Below are 27,547 nucleotides of genomic sequence, written 5' to 3'. Positions count from 1 at the left end.
TCGTGTGGGTTGTCGTAAGCCCACACATGAGCATTGTGCTGATTGAATAAGCCTTCCCGAGTGAAATAAGCCTCATCCATGAACAAAACATAGGCTGGAAAATTCAAGTCTTGAACACTTTCACCACTGCGCAAAAGCCACACGTGCAAGATGATCTTGGGGGAGCAGTAACTGAACCCTTTGGAGATGAAAGGGGTGTAAGGAATCGTCATGCCAGACACGCTGTACACTACAACGAGACACTCCTAAGGCAGAGGCAACGGCACATGTGCTGGTAGTAGGAATATTCTGTACGGCATTCAACACACTTTCTTCCATGGCGGGAGTTCGGGTCGAACGTGGTCTGTCCGCACTACTCCTGTTACCTCTAAATGACCCATAATCGCACAAATTTTGATGCACACGCGCAAACAAACGGTGGTCCAGTACATGTCTGTCTGGGAAGCGTTCTCCATAAATTCGTTGAGCAGCTCGTCCATTGCCCTCTGCTAATCCATACACTAGGTGCATGTCTGCCAGCTCACAGTTCATATATCAATGCATGCTCTTCATGCGGAGACTACTGCTTGAATGAGTAAACCAGAAATTTGCCCTCTCGCAAACTGGTGAACAGTGCCGTCTACCAACTTACGGTGACGTTTCCGGTTATGGGTTCCTATGCGATTCACATTCCTTTAGATGTTACCTACCTCCCCTAAACGTTTGTACCAATATTTCTGAGACACCCTGTATAGCTTTTAATATTTGTTTCTGCATATGGGAACATAAATTATTTCCAAACAGATGTCACTTTTTATTTTCAATTTTAGCTGTTTTATGTGAATTTCAGGCATGTTTCATTCTGCTATTTGAGCTGATTCTCCCCCTCTGTAATTGTTAATGCTACTTTGATAGCGCCAAAGTGATGTATGTACGTTTTTTTTTTTTTTTTTTTTGTTTCTCTATGCAGGTTCTTTATTAAAAAATTTAAAAAGAACAGGACATTTTTTTTCCTTTTCAACCTGTTTTACTTGCAAATTTCAGACTTGCTTCATTCTTGCTATTGGCTTTCCTTCCCTATGCATGATCACGACAACGATTCAACTATAGTAAATGTTTGAATCTCACTGATCTCGCCGATAACAGCAAGCCAGTGTCAAATTTTTACTAATGGCATAAGAAGATAACTAGTATTTAACTTTAGTTCCTCTAGGTGAAGTATCCCCCTCAGCCACTGTTAAAAATTCATAAGTAAGTGACCTTTTCATTTCAACTGGAGCTGATTTACATGAGAAAGTCAGGCTGGTTTTCTTCTTCTACATAAGTTTCACATTTCACAGAAATTTTTGCAGCCCACTATGCTTGTTAGCCACAGTAAACTGATTACATTTAACAGTATCAAACAACCAGGGGCTCACTTCTGGTGAGTATGGGCAAGCCACATACTCACCAGAAGTGAGTGATGCTGGATATCATCATTCTTCTCTTTCTTGGTGATTCCCTTCTACTTCTCTCTCTCTCTCTGTTTTGGCTGGTGCTGCATAAGCCTCAGGCTTCCTTGCAACCATATGGCTTATAATAATAATAATAACCAAAGAGAGGAAGCCTAACTTTCAACTTCTGTTTCTCTGTGCAGGATATCCTCCTGGACTATTGTGTAGACCAGTGGTTTTCAAACTTTTTTTAATAACGACACCCTTAAGTAATTTATTTTATTTTGCGGCACCCCTACTCAATTTTCTGTCTGTTAAATCCAATTCTCTGTGTGTATATATATATATGTATAATATTAAAAAATGTATATGTTATATGATATTTATTACAATAATATAATTATAAAAATAACATTTCATAATACAAATTATATATATACAGTATATAATTTTATTCCTTATATAGAGGTACTAAATAAACATCAATTATAGATCACCACAAAATTAAAAAGATATTGTACACCTTTTTATAATGAAATAAACATATAAATTTTAAAATAATAATAAGTTTAAGCAACTTTAAGCCAAATTACGTGGCACCCCTGGAATGCTGTTCCAACACCTTAAGGTGCCGCAGCACCCCGGTTGAAAACCACTGGTGTAGACATATATATATATAAAAAAGATAAATATCTTATAATTCCACATGTACAAATTTCACACATCAGTTTGCCATTACCATTGAGCACAGTGGGCTGCAAAAATCTGCTGAGAAATACAGACGTAACACATGCAGATGGAAAGGCAGTGCCAATATCAAGTACCAATATCAAGCATGTGGGAATTACTTAAAGATGTAAGAAGCATGCCTGGCTTTCACATGTAAAACAGCTTCAATCAATTTTTTAACACCACCCCAGCACACAGAAACAAATGTTAAAAGTTAGATATCTTCTTAAGAATTGCTCAAATTGATAAAAGTGAAATGAAAAGTAAAAACAAAACTGTCTAATAAAACTGATAAGACAGATGGGTAATAATTAGAATGAGAAGCAGCCTGGAAAGCAAGGCATTGGAGATTTCCAGGACTGCTAGGAGTCATAGTGTAACAAATAAATACATGGGCTGTGTTAGGGTAACTAAGAGAGAAACAGGTGCATGTATACTTGCATCTACACCAATGCTAGCAGTATAGTTAATAAATTTGATGTGTTTGAAATGCTAGTCAAGACACCAAAGGCAGATTATTGTTGGGATATCAAAGACATGGTGTTATAGAGACATAAGCAGTGCAGAACTGGAATTTGAGGAGTACAATGTGTGCAGAAAGGATGGACAGGACAGGAAGGGAGGAGGGGTTATGCTGTTAGTTAAGAAACACAAAATCTAGGGAAGGGCATCAAATTGATGTGGGTGGACAATGCAATGTTGAGTCTGTTTGGTGTGACATAAATACTGGGAAAGGAAAAATGAGAGTAGCTGTGTATTATAGGCCTAATGAATCTGATGAGCATAATGAGCAATTGTGCAGAGAAATAGAGTGGGCCAGTAAATTAGTGTCTTATAATGGGGGATTTTAATTTCCCAGATATTAACTGGAATTTGTGGGCTGGTCACTCACACACTAGCAAGGCTTTTGTGGATTTATTGGATGATTGTTTTCTACAGCAGCATGTTCGGGAGTCAACTAGAGGGAGTAATACTCTTGATCTGATTATCAGTAGTGATTCTTGATGCATCAAGAATTTGCAGATAAAGGAACCACTGGGTGACAGTGATCACAATGTACTCATGTGGGAATTACTTAAAGATGTAACTACCATCAAGGCCAAAGGGAAGGGATATTGCTTTCATAGAGGTGACTACAAGAGTCTCAGACAGTTTTTAAATTCTGTACAGTGAGATCAACTGATAATGTTACCAATGTTGAATTCTAAATGGATATCAGATGAACTAACAAGGCTCATGGCAGAAAAGAAAATTGTATCGGATGCATATAAAGTATCAAGTGACACGGAAGCCTATGTCAGGCATAAACTAGTCTGTAATCAAGTCACAAAGGAGGTTAGGCAGGTGAAGGCAGATTACGAGAAATCCTTGGCAAAGGATGCAAAGAGTTCTTTACTTATGTAAACTCTAGAAGGAAAGGGATGAATCAGATTGGACCACTTAACATAGATGGGATGACTATTGATGATCATGCTCAAGTAGCTGATAAACTAAATAAGTATTTTGCATCTACATTCACACACGAGGAGTTATTCAATGAGGGGAGTGTCAGATGTTTACCAAACTCTAATAGGGAGCTAAGTGATTATGTAATAACTGGGAGAAAAGGGGAGGGGAAATCGTTGAAGTTAAACATAAAAAAGGCACCTGGGGTGGATGGGATCTATATTAAAGGAGGCAGCAAAAGAAGTAAGTAAACCCTTAACCATAAATATGAGAGCTTTCTTGGACTCAGGGGAAGTCCCCATGGATGGGAGGTGTGCAAATGTATCACCAATTCACAAAGGGGTTCAAAAGGTGACACAAGTAACTATAGACCTGTTAGTTTAAATTGTGTTCTGGGGAAAGTAATGGATCACTGTTTAAAGAAACATTGCAGGATCATCTAGACAAGACTGCAGTAATATTTAAGACCAGTGGTTAGCTGTGAATATTTTAACAATAGGCTTGCAGTTTTTCCGACTTTCTACCGAGAAAAATTGATCGGTCATGGAAGTGACATCGCCTGCGGCTTCCACTAGAGGTGCGGATAACATCATTTAACCATGCATATAAGTGAATGTGTAAAATGTTCCTAGGTCTATCTAAAAAAAAAACAACTTAAAAACTTGGCCGTAATGTCTCCCCTTATGATGATAACTGGAAAAGACAGTGTCTGGAGTTCTAACTTTTTAGAATTTTTGAATAGTATGATGTCACAATCATGCTTCCTGAGGTTACTACTGCAGTAAGTATGATTGCAACATTACAAATATTTGTCAACAATTTCTTTTTTCGTTCTGCATTTTCATTACATTCCATTGTTAGTCGTCTATAACAGCTGCATATGTCGCTTCAACTACAAGATCGGTACATCAATCGATGCTATTTTACAGAGATATTTAGATACATCTCTTACTTTAGTTATCATAAATCCATTGTATCTTGTTTTCCAGAAATTATAAAAATCTGTGAATCATCAATAAAGTATTTACAATAAAAAAAGCTCTTATTTCGTGATCAATATATTGGCACATTTTGGCCTCAGCTGCCCTGTGCCCTTATACACCAATACCAATCAAAATCAATCGATATATACAAAAGAAAACACCTAAAAGAAATGCAAAAGATGTTTTGCATAAGCAATCTACCAGACGTGCACAACTTTTTTATTCATCTTTTTTTTTTTAACAACTAGGGAAATATAATGGATACATTTTTTCATATGAAAAAATTTTAATATTGCAAATAAAAAATAACATGAAATATTTCTCATATCAAAAATGAACTAATCAGATTTGTGGCAGAGAAGAAAAAAGCATGGAATGCATATAAATTATCAGGTGACACAGAAGCCTATGGCAGATATAAGCTAGTCTGTAATCAAGTCACGAAGGAGGTTAGGCAGGCGAAGGCAGATTACGAGAAATCTTTGGCAAAGGATGCTAAGAAAAACAGCAAGGATTTCTTTACTTATATAAACTCTAAAAGAAAAGGGATGAATCTGATTGGTCCGCTTGATGTCAATGGTTCGACTGTTAATGATCCTGCTCAGATAGCAAACAAACTGAATGAGTATTTTGCATCTACATTCACACAAGAGGAGTTATTAAGGTTTGAAAATGACAGAAGGTTATCAAATTGTAACAGGGTGCTTAATGATTTTGTAATAACTGAGAACAAAGTGGAGGAGAAATTGTTGAAGTTAAACATAAGAAAGGCACCTGGGGTGGATGGGATCTATCCAGTTATATTAAAGGAGGCGGCAAAGGAAGTAAGCAAACTCTTAGCCATAATTCTGAGAGTATCCTTGGATCTGATTATCAGTAGGACTCCTTGGACTCGGAGGAGGTCCCACAGAATGGAGATGTGCAAATGTATCCCCAATTCACAAAGGGGGATCGAAGGGTGACACGAGTAATTACAGACCAGTTAGTTTAACTTCTGTTCCTTGTAAAATAATGGAGTCACTGGTTAAAGATGCACTGCAGGATCATCTAGATAAGACTGCAGCAATAATTCAGACACAGCATGGGTTTGTTAAGGGAAAGTCTTGTCTGACAAATTTGATTGGATATTATGATGTGGTTACAAAGAAACTGAATTCAAAAAATTTTGATTTCATATACTGTACTTGGATTTCAGGAAAGCTTTTGACACTGTTGCGCACGGAAGACTACTGTACAAATTGGAGCAGAATGGTATTAAGGGTAAGTTGCTACAATGGATAAAAGGATGGTTAAGTGGGAGAAGACAGAGGGTGGTAATCAATGGGTCATGCTCTTCGTGGACTAATGTTATTAGTGGAGTCCCACAGGGTTCGGTGTTGGGTCCACTGTTGTTTTGTATATTTATCAATGATATTGATGAAGGCATATCAGGCTTAGTGTCGAAGTTTGCAGATGATACAAAGGTTGGCAGGGATGTTAATGACAGTAATGGCAGTGTGTTACTGCAGCAGGATCTAGAAAATTTGGGCAAATGGGCTGAGAAGTGGCAACATTTGTTATGTTATTTGGTTTTTAGGAGCATTAGCAACTAAGGCCATATTGCTCCAGGGATATGCGGTGGTCATTCCCTGACCTTTCCGTATTTGGTGGTCACGGGCTCGAACCCCGGTCTAATCAAGAAGCGTGTGCTACGCACTGCTGCTCCTGCCCACCTGGCTAGGGAGGCGCCCGAGAAGTGGCAACTGAAGTTTAACATTGACAAATGCAAAGTACTGCATATGGGTAGAAGTAACCACAGAGAAACGTACCAACTATGTGGTACTACACTTAAAGTCTTAGAAAATGAACACCTGGGAGTAATTGTGAAGTCAGATATGAAGTTTTCTGAGCAATGCAGACAGGCTGCCAGGGCAGGTCATGGGATTCTGTCAATGATATACAGGACAGGAATTTTTCTAGCAGGGAAAAGGAGGTGATTGTCCCTCTGTATAAGGCAATGGTCAGGCCATGCCTTGAGTAATGCGTACAGGTCTGATGGCCTCATTTTAGGAAGGTTGTAGATTTACTTGAGCGTGTACAGAGAAGGGAAATAAGACTGGTGAGGGGAATGAAGGGATCCTCTTACCAAGGGAGGCTTAAGTTCTGCAAATTTCAGTAGCTGGAGACTAAGCACCTTATACACCTCAATCAGATCACCTGTATGGTGATCTGATTGAGGTGTATAAGGCCTTGAATGGGTTAAGCATGCTGAATTGTGATGGAATTCTTCCACTTATTCAGATTACGAACCTAAGGGGGCATAAATTCAAATTGAGGAAAGACAGATGTAGAATAGATATGCAGAAATTTGCCTTCAGCCAGCAGGTGGTTAATTGCTGGAACAAACTTCCATCTGCCGTTGTGGAAGTTGATAGGTTAAATAAATTTAAGGAGGAATTGGACAAACACTTAGAGGTAATTGTTTTGTAAATTTTTTTTTTTTTGCTGATGCTGGTAAGTTCATACACTTGCTTTCTTGCATCACATGCCACTACTACTACAAATATAAAACTATCACAAAGCATTCCACAATATAAAAACAAATATTACATAAAAAAAACAAACTTTCTGGAAAAAGTACACAAAAAAAAATCACAGATTACATGAAAAAAAATTATTTCACAAATATTCAAGAAAAATTTATTCTAAAAATTGCCATATAGAATTAACTTCTTTATTGTCGTCTATATATTTGTTGTCAATCTTCTGCTTTGTTCAATAGCTGAGCAATGATTACAGAGGAATGATTTGATATAACGATCTGGATAAAATTGAAGCAATGGTTTTCCATTTAGATGGTGGTCATAATCTGCAACGTGTTTAATTGTCACAATATTATTCATTATGCTGAAAGCTCACTCAGCTTCAGCACTGCTAATCGCAATGAATCGTGAAGGGCAATAAACATTATCTCTCTCTCTCTCTCTCTCTCTCTCTCTCTCTCTCTCTCTCTCTCTCTGGTATTTATGGCATTCTTAATTGAAAGGGAATTTCACTTGATTTTAAAGATAAATTGTCTTCGACAAAATCTCTAAAATCATTAATTCTTATTTCATATCTTATCAAAAAACTTATTCAGTTTTCACTGTCTTGTAACCGAGACGAACGTTCTTTCACATTCCACGTTCAGGTAGCATATGTTTAAAATTTCTTTCACTGGTACCATTGTTTTCTTTATTTCATTTAAAATCACCCTGTTGCATTAATAATTTATCCTTTAAGGATAAAACAATGCATTTAATAACTTTTCACGAAGTAATTTTTTTTACTTTTGATTTTGATTCCTTCAAATTCTTTCTACTTCAACATGCTCTCAATTTTAGCTTCATAATTTCATTCAGAATTTTTCAAATTAGCAATATCATTGATAGTTTGAATAATTAATTTATATGCTTTTACCATTATGATTCTGTAAAGTTCCTGAAAGGTAAGAGAGCTCCTGCAGGATGTTGATCATAGTGCTAAATGGTTAAGAAATTCCAAATTTAAAAGTCAATTTAATAATCCAGAATATTTAACTTCTGATTCAAAATGTTTGCACTAAGCAGGATAATTCCTCCAACCCACAATTGCCGACCGCAAATTACAAGCTGCACATCGTGGCCCGAACACACAACCGATCTTTATAGTCTGCACATCAAGTTCTTTGGCAATCACACTTAATTCGCACTAGTTTTTTGGAGATTGGTGATACAGGTTTTTTTTTTTTTTTTTTTAATTATTGCCTTTATGCCATTATATTTTAGAACTTTTTCTACACAGTGAAAGGCTCGACAAAGTTTCAAAATCTGCCAACCTTTCACCTTCGTAAAGTTTATATAATATCTTAGTTGCCTCAATCCCCCCCCCTCTATGCTGTTACTCTCACTAGTTCTTTGAATACAGTGCAAAATGTCGGAATCACATGGATATGCAGCTACTGTGACAATGTAAACATAGACATGAGAAATTTACTGGAAGGCAAGGATCACTCACTTCTCCGAAAAACATATGCCTATTTGTCAGAGTAAAGTGAAACCACAACACAGGTTGACCAGAGGCATTAATAATCCGTGTCGAGAATCTTTTTAATCCTCTGACTGGCTATGGAAAGCATATTGAGTAGCACAACTTCTTGGTATGTGACTGCACAGGTTTTATGGACACAACTAACACTGTAAAATGGTAATCCCTTTCACCCTTAATTTGCACTTTCTAATTACCTAAATTGCCTAAAGGCCAGAGGTGAGAACAATGCATACACAGTTGTCTCTCCTGATCTGTTCATTACACGGAAACTATTTAAATTTAATTACCAAGGGGAATCAAAAAAATTCGATATAAAATAGTTAGTTAAACAGAGGTCCGACTGTAATTAAATCAAAAATGAAGCAATTTTAAAATACATAACCGATCGATTGCACCATTAAAATGCTGGGAATGGGGACCCCACTCGGCCCAACGTAATTTCGGCTCTGGATGCTCAATAATTGCATTCAGGATTTCATTTGTAAAATAAATTATCATCGCAACAAAGGTCTTGCAAATTTTCAAAAAAAAAAAAAAAATACCAATGGGCTGTCGTGAGCCCACTATAGCTCACCATTGGTTAAGAAAGGGCATGGGTTTGTTAAAGGGAGGTCTTGTCTGACCTCCCTTTTGATTGGTTACTATGATGTAGTCACAAAGGAACTGAATGCCAAAAATAATTTTGATATCCTATACTTGGATTTCAGGAAAGCTTTTGATACTAATGTTATTAGTGGAGTTCCCCCAGGGTTCAGCGTTGGGCCCATCATTGTTTTATATATTTATCAATGATATTGATGAAGGTATATCAGGTTTAATGTCCAAGTTTGCAGATGATACAAAGATCGGCAGGGTTGTTAACAACAGTAAAGACAGTATGCTATTCCAACTGGATCTAGAGAAGTTGGGCAAATGGGCTGAGAAGTGGCAACTGAAGTTTAACATTGACAAATGCAAAGTACTGCATATGGGTAGCCATAACTGAAGAGAAATGTAGCAACCGTGTGGTACTACACTCAGGGAAGTGGAAAGTGAAAAAGACCTGGGGGTAATTGTGCAGTTGAATATGAAGTTTGCTGACAGTGCAGACAAGCTGCCAGGGCAGGTCATGGGGTCTTGTCAATGATATATAGAAATTTTGCTGGCAGGGACAGGGAGGTGATTATCCCGTTATACAAGACAATGGTGAGGACACACCTAGAGTACTGTGTACAGGTCTGGTGGCCTCATTTTAGGAAGGATTTAGAGTTGCTAAAATGAGTACAAAGAAGGGCACCAAGATTAATGAGGGGAACAAAGGGGTGCTCTTACCAAGAAAGGCTTAAGTTCTGCAAATTACAGCGTCTGGAGAGTAGGCACCTGTGAGGTGATCTGATTGAGGTGTACAAGGCCCTGAATGGCTTGAGCAAGCTGAATGCTGATGGGATTCTTCCTCAGACTAAAAACCTGAGGGGGTACAGTTTCAAATTGAGGAAAGATAATTGTAGAATAGATGTGCGGAAATATGCCTTTAGCCAGCGAGTAGTTGATTGGTGAAACAGGCTTCCATCTTTTGTTGTGGAAGCTAATAGCCTAAATAAATTTATGGCTGAGTTGGACAGGCATTTGGAACAAATGGAGGGGTGAAATGGGAGGGTTTTTTTTTTTTTTTTTGGCTGATGCTGCATAAGCTTGCTTTCTTGCATCGTATGCCTCTACTAATGCTAATCTGCCCACAGATGCCATATAGCATCTTCAACTCTCAAAGTCCCGTCTTCTGAAGTTGAAACCCATGCCGTTACCGTTGACTACTGCAACATCTTTATCCATCTTCCAACTTCTTACTGACAATGGTTCCTGCACTTTATGCCCTGTGATGTCACCTGATTCATTAGGAATGATGAGGCCAAGAATATTCTTACCCCTTGTACTTTTTCTAACATGGTATACAAATAATAATCATCTAGTATATTTAAAAAAAATTTTTCCCCATAGTGAGTTTCCCTCCCACTTATTCCAATCAATCTGGGGCTGATTAAAATCACTGATAAGACATTCAGGCTTGCCAGCCCATGCCATCTGTTTGTAAAGACTATCGTCATATTCTTCACAATCTTCTGGTCTGTATATTACTCCCACTCTCTTCATTCATTTGCTTCCAACTAAGTCACCAGACACCTTCTATGCTGGCAGATGCAATTTCACACTCAGCAAAAGCTCTTTTCGTGATCAGTCTGCTTTTGGTAAGAAACATGACCCCTTTAATCCCATCTATCTTCCCTATCTTTTCTAAATACCTTATACATACCATAGTGAAACCCATCATCACCAATTTCCAGGTGGCACCACATTTCTGTTAGCCCTATTATATCAGCATTAGTTGTCCTAACCATGAGTTCAAATTCAGCCATTTTATTGATAACACTCCTGAAATTACTATAGACACAATTGGGACTAAGTAATCTTCTATAATTTACTACCATGACACACCCATTGAAGTTATTTAGGTTTGTATTCCGAGCTTTATCCCCCCCCCCCATTTAAAGCATTGCCACCCTCAGAATATCCTATCAACATCGGCTGTGGTGGCAACAAAAAAGAATTCATGAGGGGGAGTACAGTATTACTTTGACCATTATCATCAGATAAATGAAAATCTAAATTACCCTTTTCCCCACTGACTAGCAGTTTCCCTGTACCCTTAGGGTATCCTCAATGATACTGACAAAAATCCTTACACCATCTTTGTTCAATACCATCTCTACAAAATAGATTCCTTCTACCTACAAATGCAGGCAATGCTGATAAAAATTTCCCTTGCAGATTGCCTCAAGTCTCCAGTTAATCCACAAGGTTTTTGGCATATATTCCCTCCCATCACATCTGGGCAGAACTGCAGACAAGTACACATTCTGACCTAACCCGCAGAATTTTTTCAGCATAGTCCTATATTTATCCAACAGATGGTACACGTGTACATTTAATACCGATGGTCCCCACATGAATAATAATTCTCTCTTTACCTCCCTTAAAATCTGACAATCTGTTGGCAACATTATTAATTTTTGCTCCTGGACAACACACACTGATACTGGACCACCTATCGTTATTACAAAAAAATGTTACCCATTTCCCTGACAACAGTCCCCAATAAAACTAGATCACCTTTGATCAGAGCAGTCTATACTTGCCTATTCTTTTGTGGGACCTGAATCAAGGGTGTAGCTCCTGACCTTCCTAGTGATGCACTCCTGATTCAGGTCTGGAGTCCCTGACGAGCCCCCAGTTCCATTTGTTTCTAGGGCAAGCATTCATTTCTTCAGTGACTCAAAATCTCATAATGCACCAAACTGTAATTTCAGTTCAGTACACTCCTTACATCAGTTTCAAAGAAAAGAAATGTCAGTTGAGCTAGGTCTGTCTACTAGACCAGGCTTAGAATACATGCCACTGGCTATATAAAGTGGTGACTCATACCAGAAATGCCTGCAGGCATTTCCGTTTAAGTCCCAACGTCCCAAGACTTTGTACTGTAATTTACAATTGCAGTCGGAAGGAATCTTATGACTCCGTAGTAATTGTTCAATGTTTCTGGATCCTTTGCTGGCTTGGGGGAGATCAAGCATGATTGCCTTATGACAGGAGTCAAGTAACTGCTCTTCAAAACAGATTCTGTTCTAAAGACAAAGCAGCCAATCCACAGATTCAGATGAAGGATGTTTATCTTTCATCTGAATTTCATAATGGATGTTGTCTGGCCCAATAGTGATAGTGCCATTTTCATTTCCCATTCTGTGAAAAGGCTGGTTGTAGGCTCCACAGTTATTTGAGGACAACTTCATATGCTGTTTTTCGTTTTTTGTTTGAGTGCCAGAAACTCAGTGGGATAAATAATTTAACAGGAGTTTAATGAGTGTCTTCTCAAGAGTGTTGGTAATTGCAAATGGGTCTACAACTGTATATTGCCATTATGCATTAGGATCAATGAAGGATGCAATGTATATTGCATCCTTCATTGATAACAGACATTCTATCAGATATGTCAGACAAGCTGTACTTGCTGCCTGGGAGTCTAAAACGCTGATGGAACTGATATTTGGGGTGACACTCAAGTCAAGTGGACCCAATTTCGGCGAAGTCCGGATGGTCTGTGACAGCCAAATCCTCTGCTTGCACCTTCATGATGGTGGGACTGTTAGTAATCCTGGGTATAACTTCCATGCACAAGTACATGGTGGGTGACCACACAGGTGTGAACCAACGTAAGCAAGGGACGAGGTGTGGTGCCCACACCACATGGAGGAATGCTGCCCCGCTATGTACCAGGCAGTACTAGGTGGTAGATGACTCTCATCAACCAGTGCAATGCCACCACTTTGCTTATTGGAGGCTTGAAGTGGTGGAACCCATGTTTAGTCTCTAGAGCTAAGTTCCGGTCAACCCTTCCCTATCTCTTCCATCATGCAGTATGATTGATGATTTTTGAGGTTATGATGAACAAGATCCAATTGTGGCAAGATCCAATATTCCTTACATTTCAAAGGTACAGCTCTAAAATGGTGTTCGCAGGCGGGCCACTAGTTAGTACACCGCACCGAACCTACTGGTAACTCTCTAGGAGACTTCTGGATCAGCTAGTGTATAATCTTGCTACCTCTACTCTGCCAGATGGTGACTGGAGGGAGTCCGAGTAGTGTGTATGCGGGGAGCATTGTCAAGGCCATGTTATGTCAAGGAGCTGGGTATATTTTTACCATGTGTATGCCATATCGAAAAATTTCATTACTCCATACAGCATGTCCCACCCACTTTTTCTTACTATTGAATACACCATGAATTGTCAAACAAATAGGGCAAGCTTGTCTGTGAAAAGATCTAAACCTCCCAAACACTTCCAAATTCATTTCACAAATATACGTGGTCTCAAATCTAATCTCAACGATGTCCATTTCCACTTGCAGTCTGCCAAACCCCATGTACTTTTTCTAACAGAATCTCAGTTATCGGTTGATTCAACTACTGCTCATCTCAGATGACCAAATTATTCGCTGTATGATTCCTTTCGCCTCAAAGGTGATACTTGTGCATATGTCCGTTCTGATATTCCCTGTCAGAGACTTGGCAATTTGGAATCTCCTCTCTTTGATCTTCTCTGGCTTAAAATCTCTCTACCTCATTGTGTCAAATTCATCTGTTGTCTCTACCGTTCTTCCAACTCCACTAATCATTTGGAGCTCTTTGACTTCCTCTCTTTGCAACTTGACTTTCCCTAGTCCAACTTTCCTAACAGTGAGGTAATTTTCCTTGTTGATTTTAATGTTCACAACTCTAGCCGGCTTCCATTTTCTAGTCACACCAACCCAGCTGGTCAAGATGCTGAGGCTTTTGCATATACTAATGACTTTGCACAGACTGTTCATTTACCTACAAGAATACCGGAATCCTAATTATACAGCCAATACACTTGATCTTTTTCTCACAAACAACCCTTCTAAGTACATGGTCGATGTGAGAGGTCCTTTAGGCACTTCAGATCACAATTTGGTGATTGTCTTCTCCAATGGAACCTTTATCTCATGGCTATTCCCAACCTCGGAGGGCGCCTCCGTAGCCAGGTGGGAAGGAGCAGCGGTGCATAGCACACGCTTCTTGATTAGACCGGGGTTCGAGCTCGTCACCACCAAATACGGAGGATGTGGAAAGGTCAGGGAATGACCACCGCATATCCTGGAGCAATATGGCCTTAGTTGCTAATGCTCCTAAAAACCAAATAACTAACTAACTAACCCAACCTCGAATTGTTTGGCATTACAAGAATGCAAAATGGGATGACCTGCGAGATTTATTTTCTTCTTTTTCTTGGTCGGATTACTGTTTCAAAACTGCTGATGTCAACGTTTGCTCAGATCGCATCAGTGAAATTATTCTTGCAGGAATGGAATCCTTTATCCCACTCCACTTTAAAATCTCGTCCTTTAAATAAACCTTGGTTTTCCAATAAATGTGCTAAGGCTGTTCAAGAGAAGAATGTTGCATATCGTAATTGGCTTGTTTCTAATTCTCCTGTTTCATTTTCGGCCTACACCAAAGCTCGCAACAATTGTAAATCAGTTATTAATCAGTCCAAACTAGAGTTTGAACAGGGCTAAGAGTAGAAAACTTGCTTCTTGCCCTAATGGTAGCCGAGCATTCTGGTCTCTTGCCAAAGCTATTGGCCGCAACTTTTGCCCATCTCTGCTCCCGCCTCTGTCCAAACCAGATGGTTCTGTTGTCACTTCAGTCAAGGATAAAGCTGACCTCTAGCATCCAATTTTTTTTCCAACTCATGTATTAATGATCTTGGTAAAACGCCTCCCACCATTCCCAACACACACTCCAATCAATGCCTCCTGTGGTCTTCCGTCAAAAGGATATTAGAAGGATTTTGATGAATCTTGATGCTAAGAAAGCTCCAGGTCCTGATGGTATTTCTCCACTTGTTCTCAAAACCTGTGCTCCTGAACTTACTCCTATTCTTTGCCGCCTTTTTTCACTTTCTTATTCCAAAGGTGTTTTTCCTTCTGCTTGGAAATTTGCTCATATCCAGCCAGTTCCTAAAAAGGGTGACAAATCCCTCCCATCCAATTATCGTCCCATTGCAATTACTTCTACTCTTTCTAAAGTAATGGAGAAATCAATTAAACGCCAACTCTTAAACCACCTAGAAACCTTCCGTCTGATCAACGATCGCCAGTATGGATTCCGTCAGTGTCAATCCACTGGTGATATTCTGGCTTATGTTACCCATTTATGGACTAATTCAATGGAAAGGTTCGGTGAAACACAAGTAGTTGCTCTTGACATCTCAAAGGCTTTCGATCGTGTTTGGCATAAAGGTCTTCTAAACAAGCTTCCATCTTATGGTTTGCCAACTGTTTTTAGTAATTGGTTATCCAGTTTTCTCTCTGATCGCTCAATGAGGGTGATGGTAGATGGCTCTCTGTCTTCTAACTTCTCCACTAATGCTGGTGTCCCCCAGAGTTCAGTTCTTTCCCCCCACTCGTTTCCTCTTGTATATCAATGACCTTCTTCCATTGACTGGAAATCCTATCCATAGTTTTGCTGATGATAGCAAATTGCATTCAACTTTCCATTTTGAGAAACCTTGTCCTGCTCAATCAGCTTCAACTTCTCGAAAATCTGCTACCAATTCCTTAAATGCCAATCTTCAGATAATTCTTCAGTGGGGCAAAGACAACTTAGTTGATTTCAACCCTTCTAAAACTCAGTCTTGTCTTATATCTCGCAAAAAGGATACTTCTGCTCCTATGCTTATGTTTAGTGACACTCCGATTTCTAGGCAAAATGATATATCTCTTTTGGGGAATACCCTGACTTCTAATCTCTCTTGGCACAAGCACATTACAAATATTGCTTCCTCTGCATCTAAAAAACTTGGTTTTCTCTTTCGCTCTCGGCGTTACTTTTCTTCCAAAAAGCTGCTCACTCTGTATAAATCGCAAATCCGCCCTGCCATGGAATATTGTTCCCACATCTGGGGTGGTGCCCCCAAAACCTCTCTCTCAGGCTTCTTGATTCCATTCAGAAGAGGGCAGTTAGGTTAATTAATGATTCATCTCTAACAGAGTTTCTCCACTCGCTTTCTCATAGATGCACTGTTTCTGCTGCATGCCTCTTCTACAGATACTTCCATGGGCACTGTTCTTCTGAATTGGCTTCTATAATTCCCGCTCTCTCTTTCAAAACAGTCCGAACATGTGCCGCCACCAGCGAACATCCATTTACTGTCCAACTTCAAACCCACAGAACCAACTTTTCATCTTCCTCATTTATTCATTCAACTGCCGTTTTCTGGAACAACCTTCCTTCATACGTATTTCCTGAAAATTACAATCTACAGAAGTTCAAGTCCAATGTCAACAAATATCTTCTTTCGTCTTCTCAACCTCCAACCCAAGCACGGTACTAAGTACTATAGGTTCTAATACCTCTCGTGTTTGGAGTTCACATAAAAAAAAAAAAAAAAAAAAAAAAAATGTGCACATAGAATATTAAGCCCCTTGGAACACCTTATCCTTAGAGGTGTGAATATGTTTTAGAATAGTCTGCTTCTTGTTAAAACTAAGTCCTAGGAATTTAGCCAATATCACTGGAATGATGTTTAGCTCAAGCCTTAAAACAGGTTTTGTTCCCGACAGAAGTGTACACAGATGATCTTCTATGATCAAAATAAGTTTTAGCCAATATCCAAGATGATCAACGGAAATTTGCAGTGTCTTTCAATGACCCTAATATTGGATAAATAACAAAATATGATGTCATCAACATAGAGGGTACTGTTTACAGTTGTAAGTTGTTCTGTAATTGTTTAGTTTATTTTCTTGGAAAGGAGACCAAGATCCATTCTAAGCATAAAGCAAGGTAACCCCTGAGACTGAAGTTATGGAAGTTTTGCAATATGCCAAATCAGCAGGCTGTGTCACAGACACTTTCTTAATAATAAAAATATTATTTTTAATATTGAGCTATAAAATTGAATTTTAATTGAAACTCAATATTAAAAATTGCACCAGATGCTCAGATTTAATAAAAGCATCACGAATGTGTGTCAACTGATTAAATCATCCAAAGTGGACCTGTTTCTTCGGAAACCACCGTGTTTCCAAAAGAAACACATTTTGGTTTCCAAATTGTTTTTTACAAAAAAAACGAGACTATTTGTTTCCAAATACCACAAAATGCAAACATTAACCATTTGTTCACCTTGCATAAATAGCTTGTCAGATCAATGGTGATGATATTTACTTACATTTCTAGGATCATTTCCAGGCTCTGGAAAGGCAAAAACAATTGCCTTCCTTCAGGAATCTGAGAATTCTTTGCAAAGAAAAATTCTATGTAATAAGATTAGAAGATGATCATTAGTTTCTATTGAAATGTGATTTATCATTTCAGAATAAATGTCATCTCGCCAACAGCTCTTAGCTGTTCTTAACACTTCCAGAATAATTAGGGGTTGAAGCTCTTTTGAAGGGAAATTTAATGCACATTTCTCACTTTTCTGTTCAGGGCCAAGAACTCTAGGAAGAAATATATTGCAGAGATTTCTGTAAATGTGTCCCCTAGAGTATTTGTAACTGCAATTGGATCTGTACCTGGACATCCACTGCACTCTAGGATCACTGAAGGCTATGGTGGATATTTTGAGCTAGGTTAGGGAGGAGAAGTGGATCCAAGATTCTTTTTAAATCAGCGTTATATTATTCCATATTATAGTCATGCCATATATACTGATCTTTGGCATGTGCACATTTAAAGCATTTTAGTTAGCGGAATACCATATGAATATCTCCCATGCCTTGTTTTGAACTTCCATTGCTGCTGTTGTGCACTCTGAAATCCATGGAAGTTTTGGAAATGGTAGGAATCGTAGATGTTTTTAGAATTGAACCTGCTGCTGCATGAACAATATCTTGTGAAATGTATGCCACTGCATTATTGATGAGCTCCTGGCTGTCTTTTATGGTCAAAGTGTGCCAGATGTTCAAAGGCATTCCAGTCAGTCATATTAAACTTCCACTGAAACATCCAAGATGGCTGACATGGCCTTTTCTATCAGAACAGATAACACAAGGAAATTATCACTCCCATAGGAATTTTCTCCAACCTTCCACATAAACAATGGGAGGAAAGAAGGAGAGTACAGCGAGAGGTCAATGGCAGTAAACATATGCACTCTATTTCACAGCCCCTCATATTAGTGTCCATACTACCCCACAAGGTATTTAGATCTCCTAACAAAAGAATAGCAATAGGAAGTTGCACAATGAGACCGTTGCAAACATACTAAACAAATTGTTAGGAGAAACCCTACAAAGCAGCAAATGACAATCAGGGAATTACTTGGAGAGTGGTATGGTTCCCCACTAGAATACTGACTCCACAACGAACAGATCCATCTCCCATTCTGTCTTTGCATATCATGCTGACATTATGTAAGGCTTTCATCTGCCTTTAGATATGTCTCCTGCAAATAAAAGTTCTTGTGCCTATGGACGAGGGCTTCAACATTCTGTCAGAATCCACAGCAATTCTGTTGATCAATTTAGTCATTATTTGAGCTTGGTAATTCTGTTGGATGGCTTCTGAAATGATGAGGGCTGGGTTTTTGTTTTTTTTTGTTTATTTTTCCAGAAAGCTGAGTTATCTTTCTTGGGGAAGTATGGATTCCATCCTCTGTCCATTTCTTCATCTGCAGAGTTCCAAGACCTAATTATCTGGCACCCCCTTTACCTAGATATTCATGTTTTCTTGAATTACTTTGGGACGTACTTTGGTTTTTAAATCTTTTCTCTAGCACTTTTGTTACCAGCAGATCATTAGGAAGTAAAGATATAGGAAAAACAGCTCCTTGGTCCTTTTTTGCAGGCAAACCCACTAGCTGAATGATCTTAGGTAAGCCATCCTAAAACCATCTTGTTGAAGCAAGGGCTAAAGTTGTGCATTGAAACTGCCCCCCCCCCTCCAAACATAAGTAACCCCATTTAAAGGTTTCCAGGTTTTTGCAAGCTCAGAGAGTAACATGTAATGGGAGTATATGGGAGTCACCAAAAGAGTCATATACTCTTTTGGTGACTATCCAACCAAAAGAGTATATAACTCTTTTGGTGGGATAGTCATTTCAGTTTGAGTTCTGATGTACCTCCCTGCTTTCTTCTGAGCATACAATGGTTCACTGGTATTTAGAGGTTTCGTCAATTTTCTTGAGTCCTAGAATCGGTTCTGCCTTAAGTCTATGTATTTCCCTTCAACCTCAGGCATGCTCAATTGTATGCAGAGTGCTCTACTTGGCAATCAAAATATGTAGGTTTTGGGACTGAACATACTGTAATTTCATGGTCCTTTGCATAAGATCAAGTACATGCAAGGACACCACAAAAGACAATTTGCGAATGTCCGCATTTCTGACAATTAAAATAACACAGCAGATTAAGTATACATGGCTTTACTGAACAATGCAAGTACCCAACTGTCACAGAATTAGGAGATGTCAGCGAGTTGAACTTAAGGATGACATTTCTTATAGGGATTAGGTTCCATCCCATATGCATGAATATCTGTTTAGCAGCTATCACTCCTATCACACATCAAGAAGGTCCCATTCAGAGATCACACCATAAGCCAAAGGATCTTAGCAAAGTCATCTCAGAGCCAACTTGTTGAAGCAAGGACTAAAGTGGTGCATTGAAGTTGCCCTCCCCCACCCCAGCCATGAGGATCCCCATTTCCAAGTTTTTACCAGTCACGGCACACTCACAAACATGCTGTATTACTATGATGTTAGCCTGGAACAATGGCTGTGGCATTGGATCCCAGTGATGCTTAAATGTAGAAACAGCAGCACTGGGAGGTCCCCTCACTATGTACAGGTGCCTGCAATGAGTAGCTTGCTAGAAATAAAATGTAATAATAGTAGTAGCAATGAGTAGCTTGCTAGAAATAATAGTAAATAATTAGTTCAGCGGTATTTATTATTAAAAATAATAAATGCCGCTGAACCTTGATTACAGATTGGCATTCCACCAACCACAAAACACATGCAGTTTTCTCTTGCACAGCAGTCATTGCCAGACTAAATGACACGCCGCTGACTGTCCCACTGAACAGCTATTATAGAGGGCACCTTGCTGCATGCGCTGCTGACTGCCTGCATACGCAACATGGCACCTGCCACAAACTTCAATCTGATGAATAACCAAATATCACAACCCTCTGCCTCCTGCCCTGAAGCCATCCATCTAAGGATTTTCCCTGTGATTCCAACCTGCACCAGCTTATAAAATAACAGCTCATAAGGTATGTTTGTGTCAGACGGCACCTGGGATTTCTCCCATCTCCACAGCTCATGTGGGACTGAGTCAAATGCTTTGCTGAAATCCAAATAAACAATGTCAAAATTATTCCCTCTTGAGTGACCATGTCAAAATAGCTAACCAGATTAATTAAATATGATTTTCCCTTTACAAAACCATGCTGAGTATTCTTCAGAATTCCATTTCTATCTCCTCAAGTGATCCTGAATTCCACCCTTGATCATAGTTTCCATGATTTTCCCTACTACTGAAGTCAGACTAACTAGCTGGTAATTTCCCACTTCACTCTTAGAACCGCCCTTATGTATCGGAGATATATTGGCACTTTACAAACCAACGGAATCACTCCCGAGTCCAGTGACGCTCTCATAATTAGCCTCAATGGTTCAATGCACTCACTTGCCACCTCCCTTAAGATTATAGGGTTTATGCCATCAACCCCAGGTGCCTTACTGGCCTGTAGGTGTTCTTAAACACTACATCTTATATCTCGTGCATGATTAGGCTGGCCGAAAGCAATATTCAAGATAATTTTTCTGCTATTTCTCCTTTTTTCTTCTACAAGAAAGTTTAGAGTATTTCAATGCTACTTTGTTAGTTCTTGACTTCTCTCCTTTGCTGGTCCATTTGCATCATTTGCTCAATTGCAGTCTTCCCCATCACACAGGTAAGGTTTACTTTGACCAATTCACACCTTCTCTTCCCGCCCTATGTCCAGGTTTGCTTAACTGTTATAAATTTGCAAGGAACTATCGACTAACTTCTTTGGTCTCCATTACAGCTTTATTGTGTTCGCTCCCCACAGCCCACTTCACTGTCTCCTCCCAGGTTCAACAATAAGTTTTCATAACCTGACTATATATACTTTCATCTTGAAATTACACTTTCTTTGTTAAAATTCAAGTAGGGCTGTTGTTGACTGCTGCATAAACATCATAACAGAAACAGAGGTCTTGTTTATTGCTGTTTCCTTCGGTTTTGACTGCCGGCTCTTGATGATGTAGTTAAAATTTCAGGACCTACAGCATTAAGTACCATTTATGTATTTTCATTTAATTTTAATTTTATTTAAACTTTTGCATAATCTGTTTTTATTTTTCAGGCTCTTTTTAATTTTTTCCATTGTAGCAACACGACCTATACACTTATCTAATCTCTCTCTCTCTCTCTCTCTCTCTCTCTCTCTCTATATATATATATATATAATCCACAAATATACACCATAGTGTAGCAAAGTGGTCAGGAGTGCAAGTGCAGTAGCACACGCTCTTTGAGTGGACCAGAGTTCAAGCCCCTGACTGCCAATGATTAACATTTGTATTGATGATTTATTGTAACCTCCACTGACCTGGTGGTCATGTCAGAGTATAAGCAAGAACTTTAAATATGCACTGTGGTATATAAAAAAAAAAACACACTCACAGGCAAATATACTCCACAGGAGTCAATCTGCGAGTACAAGTTTGAAATATTACAGCCATTACCCAATGGGTTAAAAAGGAAATATGGGTTGGACAGAAAACAAAATGTAAACTATCTAGAAATTTGATTTATACAGATATAATCAGATAATGTTTTAAAACTGATACAATTAAGGCCCTTTTCAAAGTGATGCCAGATGAGTCAAGGGAAATAGATTGCGAATAAGTTTAAGATAGAATTTTCTAATGTTAATAATAGCAACACTGGAATCATTACATTATGGAAATCCTGCACTGAGAAAGGATGATACTGGAATGAATGCATTTTGAACTATTAGATAATCAATGTGTAAAGTTAACCACATCAAAATTAAAGGCATCGTATTTATTATAAAGGTTAATAACTGCATGCCCATTAACAATGTTAATGTCCAGGTATAAATAATTGGCTTTTTGGTTACAAAAAATTAGCTTTTTCCAAAGTAAACTACAGATACATAAAGAAGAAATACAGCCAAAATCATCAAGAAAATTTAAACAACTGAGCACATATAAATCATCATGAAAAGATACTTCAAACCAGTAAAGATATAAGTTAGCAATGATACATAATAGCCATTGGTGATTGAATGATTGAATACCCATGGTGTTCCTTGAATTTGCTGGTAAACAACATTACCATCAAAGATAGTTACTGAAGACAGATTATTCCAAATGCAGCATTGCATTTAATTACATGTTTATATTCATAATATATTTCCCGTACTATTTTCAAATTATTCAGATTAATGCTGGTGAAAAAACTATGGAAGTCAAAGGTTTGTATATCTGTAATGTTAGAGGTATACAAAACTGGTAGATTATTAAGTATTAAATTATTAGGTTTAAGTACTAATATTATTAGTTTTAAGTAACTGCCCAAATGTTTTTCAAGGTATCTGGCATAACTGTTTCTGCAGGAGGTTACAAACCTGAAACTTTCAGGTGTTTTGTGAAATTCAGGAATAAAATATATATAAGGAACTTATAATTATTTAATTTCAATTCCTCATTTAATGCCAATAATTTTTTGGTAATAACTGGTAATTTTCCTCTCTCAGTATTATTACTGAGAGAGGAAAAAAAATAGGTTTATAAATCTGAAGCTAGAAGCTCTTTCTTTTAAAGTATTAGTGTGAAAAGCTTTACAGATAAAAGCATAATTACTGGAGGCTTTATACACAGGGGTAATAATAAAATGTTATTGTAGTTATTACAACTGCACTTTAATTTTGCCAAAACTGAGGTGTCTAAAATATTTGCGAAGCAAAGATTTAGAATACATTTTTACGTAGTTTTTGATTAAATCAGAAAATACTGTACTGATCTGCATATGGTATGCTTCAACAGGTACATTGTGCTTATAGGCCAAATATATACATTATTCTAATAGGTCCTGACAGATTTGTTTTTTAAAAGAAGTGAAATTAATTTTAGTAATTAATCTAAACTTATATCGAAATGAACAAATTTCTTTAAAGTCCAGAATGTGTCACAATATCCAAATTTCCAAAAATAATATATCCATAATTGGGATCTGTGAAATATTGTAAATTTCGTTGTTTGCAAACACAAGTCTAAATCATAAGTTTGAGCACATAAATTAGTTGCTACAGTTTTATAATTGCAATCAATTAAGTTAAAGGGTTTAGAATATTTATATAGGGTGCACAGAAACTCTACCAACAAACTCAAACAGGTGATAGAGGGTACCAAGCGAAACATTTTTTGTTAAATAAACACAGGCTGTAAATGAGTCGTTATAGCAGCAGAAACTATTTAAGGGTTGTAAAAATTAGAACACATTCAGTAATTTAATGCATACAAATCATTTGCTGTTGCACACAAAATAGAAAAAAACAATCCATAACAGTGCACAAACATACGACTACCATCAATATTAAAGTACGCATGCATTGAGAGGTCCTCAGAGCAGTGCATATCTGCCACTAATAGCATAAACGTGTAATGTCATATTATTATCAGTACAGGTACAGACGTGGAGCATTTTGCTGCTGCAGAAATGGCGGATATCCATTTAACGTACGGTGCAGCAAATGGAAGCGGAAGAGAGACTCCCAGGATTTATCAAGAACGCTTCCTAGACGGAAGGTTGCCTCACCACACATCTGCTGCGATACACCAAAGATTGCGGGATAGTGGCTCTTTCGGTGTGAATATGCATAATACTGGATGTCGACGCACTGCTAGGACACCCCAGTCTGAGGAACAGGTTTTGCAGATCTTCGCTAATACTCCTTCTACCAGCACAAGAGCCTCTGCACACCGATTGGGCATGCAGCATTGTTTGGTGTGGGATGTGGTGCGCGAAGCGGGATTACATCCTTTCCGATGCCAGAAAGTGCATGCACTAGAACCTGCTGGCTTTGCCCACCAGGTTCTAGTCAAGTTCTCCCACCGGTTTTTACAGGAAACCAACTTGCAGCCCAATTTTTCCAATAATGTGCTTTACACTAATGAGGCATGTTTCACCCAAGAGGAATTGTTCAACAACCGCAACAGTCATGTGTGGGCAGAGAATAATCCCCATGCAATGGCTGAACATGGCTACCAACACAGGTTTAGTGTCAATGTATGGGCTGGCATTATGGGAAACATTTTAGTTGGACCATACATGTTGCCTGCACATTTAGATGGACGACTCTATTTGTGTTTTCTGGAGCAAACACTTCCAGAGTTGTTGGATGTTCCTCTGATTGTCTGAGCACAAATGTGGTTCCAACATGGAGTACCACCACATTTTGACAGAAATATACACACACTTACATACAACCTTTCCAGGCGGATGGATTGGTCGAGGTAGGTCTGTAGCCTGGCCAGCAAGGTCACCTGATCTGACTTGTTTAGACTTTTTCTTTTGGGGATACATGAAGACTTGTATCCTTGGGTATGAAATGCCAGTTGACACAGTGGAGGAACTTATAGCACAGATTGTCACAGCAAGTACAAAGATACAATACAATCCTAGGAACTTCCAATGCCTATAACATTCAATGATGCGTTGGTGTGAATTATGATTTGAACGTCATGGTCACCAGTTTGAGCACTTCTTATGAATTGTTTTTGCTATTTTGTGCGCAACAGCAAATGATTTGTGTGCATTAAACAACATTAAATTACCAAATGTTTTGTTCTAATTTTTACATAATAGCTTGCTGCTATAACAAGTCATTTATAACCTATGTTTACTTGACAAAAAATGTTTCTTTTGGTACCATCTATCACCTGTTCAAGTTTGTCGGTAGAGTTTCTCTGCAACCTGTATATAACTTTAATATTATTTTAGCTGGTGATAGGCAGTAGATTATGTGAATTAATACATCTGTTAATTATTATTATTATTAGCTATATGGTGCAAAGAAGCCTGAGGCTTATGCTGTACCAGGAAAAAATAAATAAAAAAATTTCTGAATTACCCTGAGAGAGAGAGAGAGAGAGAGAGAGAGAGAGAGAGAGAGAGAGAGAGTCAGAAGTAGAAAGGAATCACCAAGAAAGAGAAGAATGATAAAATCCAGTTCAGGACCCTGGGTGTGCTAAGCCCATACTCACCAGATGTGAGCGCCTGGAGTTAATACTGATATAGTCCATAAATTTATATTTAAATTTCGTTATTATATGAAATTTCTTTTATTATGCTAAGATTTTAGTCTTCTTCTTTTGATGCCATCTCCTATTTTAGGTTGGCGATCACCATGATGTACTTCTCTCTGTAATGGGAGAGACGAAAAAGATCCTCAGCTGATCTTGCCAGTCCAGTTGCAGATGTTTTTCAGCCAAGAAAGTTTCCTCCTCCCCACTCCTATTCAAGATTCAGAGAAGTAAAAGAAATAAATAGGAACTAGTGAAAACAACAGGACAACGATCCCTGGGGAGTGGTGTACATGGTCACAACAAACTCCCTAGAGGCAAGGTACTCACAACAACAGGAACTCCCCAAGGCCAGCTAACATGGGAACAATCGATAAACATCCTGGATACTATCTACAAGGAGAAAGTGGCACTGAGAACTCTGCCACCAGAATGATAACTATGATCCAGAAGCACAGGAACCCCTCTTCACCTTGGAAGAGCTGCAGCAGGCGGCAGCAAGAATTAGAAACAGAAAGTGCCCCAGTACAGACCAGATGGAACCTGAGATCGTCAAACAAGTGGTTGAATTGGCACCCATCCTACTTCTGCACCTATATAACTGCTGTCTGAAAGTGGGATACATCACACAAAACAGTGGAGGACAGCTAGTCTAAAATTAATCCTCAAAAATCCTGGCAAGAACCCTGAGCAACCAGAATCATACAGGCAAATAGCGCTCCTAACTGTGGCAAGTAAACTCTATGAACGACTCTTACACAAGCAACTTCAGCAATGCTATACAGCAGCGGACTTAAATGCACTAAACCAATATGGCTTCAAGCCTAGATCCTCCACAACAGACGCTGTGAGGAATCTCCTCATTGCAGTGGAAGAATGCCAAAGCAAATACTTCCTGGCCATTTCGGTGGACTTTGCCAGGGCATTCAATTCCTCTGGTGGCTGAGCGTCCTTGGCAGACTCCAATAGGCACAAACTCCAACAAACCTCTTTCATGCCATCAGCTTCTACCTCTCACAGCAAAAGATAGAAGTCATAACCCTCTTACCATAGATTAGTCAGAGAAGTACACAGATGCCCGCAAGGGTTAGTTTTGGGTCCACTGTTGTGGAATTTCGTCTTCGACGAGTTCTTGCGTATCGACCTGGGAGATGTCAAGTCACAGGCATTTGCCAACGACCTCATATTGACAGTGGTGGCTAACTCCAGAGCCCAGTTCGAAATAGCAGCACACATCACTCTACAGTAATGGGCAGAAGCGAACTAGCTGGTAACATCGCCCACCAAAACAACTTCTATACTCCTCAGGGGAACCCTTGATCCAAGGAGACCCCACAGATAAAAATAAATGGAGCCACAATCAGGTTCGCCACCTGATTGAGAATGAGATATCTTGGCATAATCCTCGACACAAAGCTCGCGTTCAGGCCACACCTCATACAACTCAGAAAGAAAATTAGAAACTATGTTGCCATGGTAGCCCGAGTCACGCGACAAGACTGGGAACTAAACAAAAGAACACTGGCTCTTTATTATAAAGCCACTTTTATCCCCATAATCACATATGCAGCTGCCACATTCTATCATAAAATGATGACTGTAACCAACAAAAGGATCCTTAACTCAATAATATGGTCAATATTGTTGAAAATAACACGTGCTTGTAATACAGTCACAGAGGTGCTCCAGGTTCTGGTGGGAGCCTTGCCACTTGATCTGACAAGATCCGGTGGCAAAACTCCCACCAGAACAATGGTAATCCCTTTCATTACTACATAATGAAAGGGATTACCATTACCTTCTTGGGGCATACAATATAGAACTGGAAAATGGAGAAAAACAAGAGAAAGCACGATTTCAGGCACACCTGAAACAAATGTGGCAGACCAGATGATCCACCTTGCACAAAGGCGAGGTAACGAGGAAATTCATCCCCCTTGTAGAAAAAACCTACCCAAAGTCGCCTGCATGGCTCCACCCGGGCCTCTACACAACCATCATGCTGACTA

General features: G+C 38.8%; 1 protein-coding gene across 1 annotated transcript in view; it reads right to left on the bottom strand.

The window, feature by feature from the left end:
* Nucleotides 1–27,547, bottom strand: part of l(2)k05819 (transmembrane protein 94-like protein l(2)k05819) — an 809,128-nt gene that overhangs the window by 706,535 nt on the left and 75,046 nt on the right. The window lies entirely within an intron of this gene.

This window comes from Mastigoproctus giganteus, chromosome 7, assembly GCF_048544385.1.
Source record: "Mastigoproctus giganteus isolate SK-2022 chromosome 7, ASM4854438v1, whole genome shotgun sequence".
Taxonomy (NCBI): Eukaryota; Metazoa; Arthropoda; class Arachnida; order Uropygi; family Thelyphonidae; genus Mastigoproctus; species Mastigoproctus giganteus.
This window is presented reverse-complemented; position numbering and strand designations above follow the sequence as displayed.